This window comes from Corylus avellana, chromosome ca10 (assembly GCF_901000735.1).
Source record: "Corylus avellana chromosome ca10, CavTom2PMs-1.0".
NCBI classification, from domain to species: Eukaryota; Viridiplantae; Streptophyta; class Magnoliopsida; order Fagales; family Betulaceae; genus Corylus; species Corylus avellana.
The window spans coordinates 4,734,258-4,740,762 of record NC_081550.1 but is presented as its reverse complement, the minus strand read 5'-3'; the positions used below and the strand labels follow the sequence as shown (position 1 = coordinate 4,740,762).

At 37.4% G+C, this 6,505-nt stretch overlaps 1 pseudogene; it reads left to right on the top strand.

The window, feature by feature from the left end:
* The first annotated feature begins 4,472 nt into the window (after positions 1-4,472).
* On the top strand, positions 4,473-5,101 carry LOC132164761 (germin-like protein 9-3; annotated as a pseudogene).
* Positions 5,102-6,505: the final 1,404 nt, after the last annotated feature.

Sequence of the window (6,505 nt, the reverse complement as noted above, 5' to 3'; positions counted from 1 at the left end):
GAATTTAAAAAACCAAAAGGTCTTCATTAATTACTATTGTTACATATTGAAAAAATAGGGTTTTTTTTTTTTTTTTTTTTTTGGGCCAAATTGAAAATAATTATTAAAAAAGCTCTTTATCTTCCGAGATATTGAAAAACTCATTGATTCTAAGAGTGCTCAAGTACTCCCCCTCATCTTTGTGAGCCAAGTTATTGTGCTCGTTATTCCACCCAATTCTGAACAGGGTATCCAATGCAAACTTAAAAATAGACTTGGGATTAAAGGAACTGCCCATTCTTTTTTAAAGAACAAACCCATGTTACAGGACTCCTAATGATTTGTTAAATAAAAAGAAATGCCCTTCTTTTTTTCTTTTTTTTTAGGTGTTACTAACCCTTTTCTTGGAGTTGTGTTTCCTAATGTCGATGAAAGTAACTTTTTTACAAAAGGTTGAATATATGACATAAAATTATTAAGCTAAAATAAATAAACAAACAAATCATTTTACTTGAATTTTATTGGCCATATCATATGGGCATTATACCAATACAAGCATATTTCTTTATAGCAGGCTTATATGAGAGAGGGTTCTACTCCAAGCAAGAGTTCTCCGAACATAGCCTCACACAAACCACTCTCGTGAATCATTAGATGCCCTCCATCAGGAACCTCATGATACCTGATCCAGGGGAGCTTCTTCACCAAATATCGCTGCATTTCAAACGGCACAAGTTATCTTCATGTCCATGCCAGAGATGAACAGAGGCCTAATTGTTAGGGTATGGATTTTTAAGCTCCATTGGGTCGAATTCCCAGTTCCCAAAATGCACTATTATGTCTCTATGCAGGGATTCGTAGACCCCTTGTTGTCTTGCCTTATGCTGTATACACAAAAACACCTGATTTTGTCATAACTGGCCATAAACCGTCACTAAACAAGTAAAGGGGAAGCTTTACCTCATCAGGCATTGGCACTTGTGACATTTTCTGGATGGTTTCTACATCACGTTTGTTAAAAAGAATAGGGTGTCTTTGCAAGATAGAACAATAAGGGAACCACTTCTGGGTCATCCACCAGTACACTAGTGCAGGGGCATAGTGCCCAATCCAAATTGGCTCCAAAACAAAAACAATGGATGAGAAATTAAACCAAAAATGGCATGAAAATAGAAGTGGGAAAGAGTAGCCTGTCTGTGTGGAGACTTAGTGGTCCTATAAGCATATATGATGACACCCACTACAAACACCGAAGATGCCAATGTAAACATCTCTGGCACAAACAACCAATATTATGATAATGCAAATTTATCAAAATCATATATGGCTTCTTCATTATTCTACTTTTGCTAGAACTTTCTAGAGGTGACAAGCAACCAAATTACCTGGAAAATGTAATGAAACCAAATATTGCCACCAAAGTTTCTTTTGGTGGTGACGCGAGAGCAGAGGATGATGTTGGCATGGGTGTCAGGGTGACAGGCAGGTGATTCAGGCATGCAAACGAGGAAGGGTGAGAAAGAGAGCATCGTTGTTTTCTTTCTCAGCTGTAGAGCTTGCATTAATCCTATTGCACTGATGGTCTATCTACGCTATTGTTCGCTGATTCATCCTCAATTGATGAAATTATACCTCGTCATTGGATTGCATTGATTCGACCAACATGCAAGCGACCCAATTGACCCACATGCTACAACATTAGATTTCCTTTAATAGGGCCATCCACCATGAGACCAAGCCTACCATCGTCCAAATGAAAACAAAGATTCTCGTAACTTTCTAAATCCAAATCACGTGGAGAAATGGTGTTCAGAATTTTGTAGAACTCAAATGCATCATGCTTATCACGTACTAAACGCGCCCCACACTTCTTTAGCTCAACATTCAGGCTGCCTGTTGTAATTGAAGCCTCAAGGTTGCCCCATCCACCCAAACTATTCATCGCTCTTCTCCGGAACCACTCGGTATATACACCCAAAATCCATTTGGCCCAACACAAGGGGCTCCAGGGACACAAAGGACTAAGGGTTTTCCAATATCAACTTCATTGTCTTGAAATTGACAAACAAAGTAGGGAAAATTAGGATTGCCGCCATCAAATGTTGTAGAATTCGAATTCCCATTCTCATTAACTTTTAGTTTTCTTCTCTTTTTTGGGTAACTGTCAGGCTCGTGAACTTGATAAACAATAAAAAGAGCATAACCCTTCCACTCATCTGAGCCCAAATCTGTATGCATTTGAATTCTTCCAAACGAATTCCTGCTTTTATGGTTGAACCACTCTGGGATTCCATATCCCACAAGCGCAGGGCCACATGCTACGATAGTACTATGAAAAGAAACTTTGACTCTGTAAAAGAGAAAGATGTTAAATCAGCCAAAAGTACTATACATCATACATGTGTGTTGAAGAAGGAGAGTAAGAGACTCACATTGCTGTTAATCCATAAAGGGCCTCGTGGATGCATATGGAGGATCTTGAAGGGTTTGCCATCATAATCAATATAAGCGGCCACAAAAGAGCAATCAATGCTCCTTAATTTTTCGTTTGAAGGCCACATCTCCATTTGGTTATAAAACATCTCCAGTGATAGAACAAGATCATCTCCAGTCCATTATGTACAGGAAAATATTTAGTTTATGGCTAGAATTTCTTTTCAGAAATCTTATGACCACAAATAGGACACATATCCCATTAATAAAAATAATAATAAAATATTATTTTAAATTTAAAAAAAAATTAATAAAAAATAAGAAAAAAGAAGTGGGATGGCACACCACCCCTATGGTGGCTTGACCACCCTGTTTCAGTTAAGGGGTGGCGAACCCACTATTAGTAGGCCCGGTGGCGAACCACCATGGCCTAAAGAGTGGTTTGACCCACCAGGGGAGGTTTCACGGTCTTACGGCCATTTCGGTAAGGGTGGTTCAAAGCCACTACTATGGGGAACGGCCAGCCACTCCCGCCCACTGCTTATTTTTTATTAATTTTTTTTTTAATTTAAAATAATATTTTATTATTATTTTAATTAGTGGGATATGTGTTTCATTTTTGGACATTGGATTTCTGAAAAAAAAAAAATCATAACTATAAACTGAATATTTTCCAGTCCATAATGGACTGGAGATGATTTTGTTCCTCCAGTGATGGACAATGTTTTACACCCAAGTATTTGAATCCCAATGGAAGCTTCAGCAATAGTTGAAGCCAACTACAATCATCCAAGAAAAGTTCATAAAGATGAGAAAGTTGACCGACACTATCCGGTATTCTCGTAAATTTGTTCCCACATATAAAGGTTCAACGAATGAAGTGGAGATATATATAAGCAACTAAGATCATTGGGGATTGCTCCATCCCATAGAAGAATAAGGAAGAAGAGTAGGAGTTGAAGGAGAAATAATAACGACTAAGGCTTAAAAATCTCAAAAATTATATGGGCATAATTTTTTTTTTTTTTTTTTTTTTCAGGACTTTTCCAGGGCCTGCCCGCCCCCACTTGTATCCGCCACTAGAAGCAATCAAATTTTCATATTACCCAAAAACAGAAAGAAAAAAAGTTAAAAAACTAATTTGTTGCAAGTGTTGGCAGGAAGTAAGTTGGAGTTAAACTCTAGGCTTTGTTTGGTAAAGCCTTTCCTTTTCCTTTGTTACTATTTATCACCATTTTTCAAAAAAATTAATATCAAAACAGTCTAACTTTTTTCACTTTTTATATCACATCATTCAGTTTTTATTATTATTCAAATAAAAAAAATTACTACTAAAACAAAATTTTTTTACTTTTTCATATCACTTTTTCACTTTTTTTATATCAAATATTCTTACTTTTTTTCCACATCAATCTACATCAACTAAAGTGTACGTCTATGGAAAAAAGTTTTGCCAAACAAAGCCTTAATTGGAGTGTAATAGGAAGCCGTCCATATATATATATATATATATAATTCCAATAAGAAGACCCCAAAAGAGTATTTAGCCCAATGTTCCTCCAAGATGCAGGCCTGTGTTCTCAATTGAGTTTATTCCCTTTCTATGCCAGATTGACCATTTTCCGAGAATCATCAACAAAAAAAAAAAAAAACAAAAACAAAAAAAAAAACAAAGAGAAAAAAGTCATACACTGGAAAACGACTATAGCAACGCCAACACCCCCAAATGTTAATTCAAATTAACAAGACTGCAGGTCCATGATAAGAGACTAAAATACAAATAGCACCAATAACCTCGTTACACTAATTGTGTGATGAAATCATCACAAAAAATAGCTTAATTATTAAGCAAAACTTGGTACTTTCTTGGTGTCTTGTACCACCCAAATGAATCCACAAGAAGATTGACTATGTAATTTGCACACCCACGATTGTCTTTCCTTTAATTCTATATGGACAACACCCTATAAATAGAGCCTTTCTTATAAGCCTAACCACCCCTCATTCCACCAAATAAACAATCTCTAAAATCCCATATATACCACCTCAAATTCTCTTCCATGGCCTCGAAAACTTTCGCCGCCATGAAATTCTTCTCACTAGTACTAATTTTCTCATTTGCCATCAGGAAAACAACATCCGGAGATTCAGACATCCTCGTCGATTATATACACCCTCCAAATTTCACACCCGACGCAAATTTCTTCACATTTACTGGCTTGCGTTCACTTATAGGAGCAAGCCCTCCCACAACCTTTAAGCTATCGAAAGCAAGTTTTATTGAATTTCCAGCTCTTGGAGGTCAGAGTGTTTCCATTGCTGTCCTTGAATTCCCAGCTGGCACCACAACCCACCCCACACCCATCCCCGCTCCGCTGAGCTTCTTTTCCTTATTGATGCTACCCTTCAAGTGGGGTTCCTTGACACGACCAACAAGTTGTTTAATCAGACACTACAAACAGGTGATTTGTTTGTGTTTCCAAAGGGTCTTGTGCGCTTTCAATACAACGCTGCCGCGAATGCATCTGCGGTAGCAGTTTCGGCTTTCGGAAGTGCAAATGCTGGACTTGTTTCGATTCCCAACACTTTGTTCAACACTAGCATTGCCGACAATGTCTTGGCTTTGTCCTTCAAGACCGACGTTGCCAGCATTCAACATCTTAAAGCTGGTCTTGTTACCAAGCCTTAAGGATAGCGTTCAACACTATTTTGGGCTTATGTTTCTTCCTGTCGAATAATTATATACCCTTTCTTGTTTAGAAGTGTGCGTGTTTCACCACTTTTGTCAGGAATGTGCTCGTTTGTTTCTGTTATTAATTTTCTACATTGTTGAATGTGTTTCTGTTGATCAACCTTGGACTCGAAGGCTTTTAAGAGAGAAGGATGTGCTTTGAGAGCCAATCCTTCAACAAGACCAACATATATAATTATACACCAAGTGTTGGAAAATATAAACTGAAAAAAGAGAATATATATATATAAAGACTGAATTTCAAATTAAGGATTTCAAGACTTAATCACAACCATGATTTCTTTAGAATGTATTTCGTCGATCTCCTCTGTTAAATAATATGAGAATTAGACGAGACAGTTCCAAAGATACAATGAAACCCAAGTTACTGTATAATATTAAAAGGTTGTATCTTATAATATTATATGGAGAGCCCCTACGGTCCGGAACTTCTGCAAATCACCTATTTTACAGCACTCAATTAGTATGCGACACATCATCATTTCAAGAAAAGTGCAAAAAACCAAAATGAGAACAAGCACAGCAAATCAAAGTAATAAAAAGACTAAAAAGACCCTTGGTAGCTAGACCCAGCAGACCTACAAGACCAACGCCATGGGTCTAGCCTGGGTCTCGCCAGCAGTGACCCGCCTCAAAACCCACCGAAACTCGCCTTAAAACTCGTTTTTCATGCCCCAAAATCCGTTTTTAACGCTTCAAAAACCGTTTCTAATGCCTCAAAACCTGTTTCTAATGCCTCAAAATCCCTTTTTGGATTTAAAACTAAAACCTAGAGGTGAAAAATTAACCTTTTAGGGATTTTATCACCCTAAAGGCCTGAAAAGGTGGCTCACGGCGCCGGAGAATCGTCGGAGAAGGTGACTGGGTTTGGCCACCCGGAGAAGCACCGGAGAATTGCCTGAGAATGTGACTAGGTGGCTAGGTCTGGCCACCCAACCACAAGGTTCTCTGAAACTCTCTCTCATTTGAGCTCAAATCTAATGTGGTGTGGTGCATGTTACTTTTGTGCATTTTTTGAATTTTTGTTTGTGTCAGTTAAGGATTGGAGGCCCTAAAACTAGGGTTTTAAGGATTATCCAGACCAAAGTTAAACTCTCTTATATGATATACATCGTGAACATGCATTATGATACAAAATTTACGTAAAAGTGCGGGCTTATATCATAAATAAAATATTAATTAATGCCCACTTTTTTATTAATTACTTGCATATGCTTGATAAAACATTGATTGTAAAATCTTATTTATACCTGTTGGTGAGGAAAATTACTTACAAGTTACAATCGCTTCCTTTACTTAATCCCTAGCCAACTTTTGGCCTATTAGTTAAGATTTACTCTA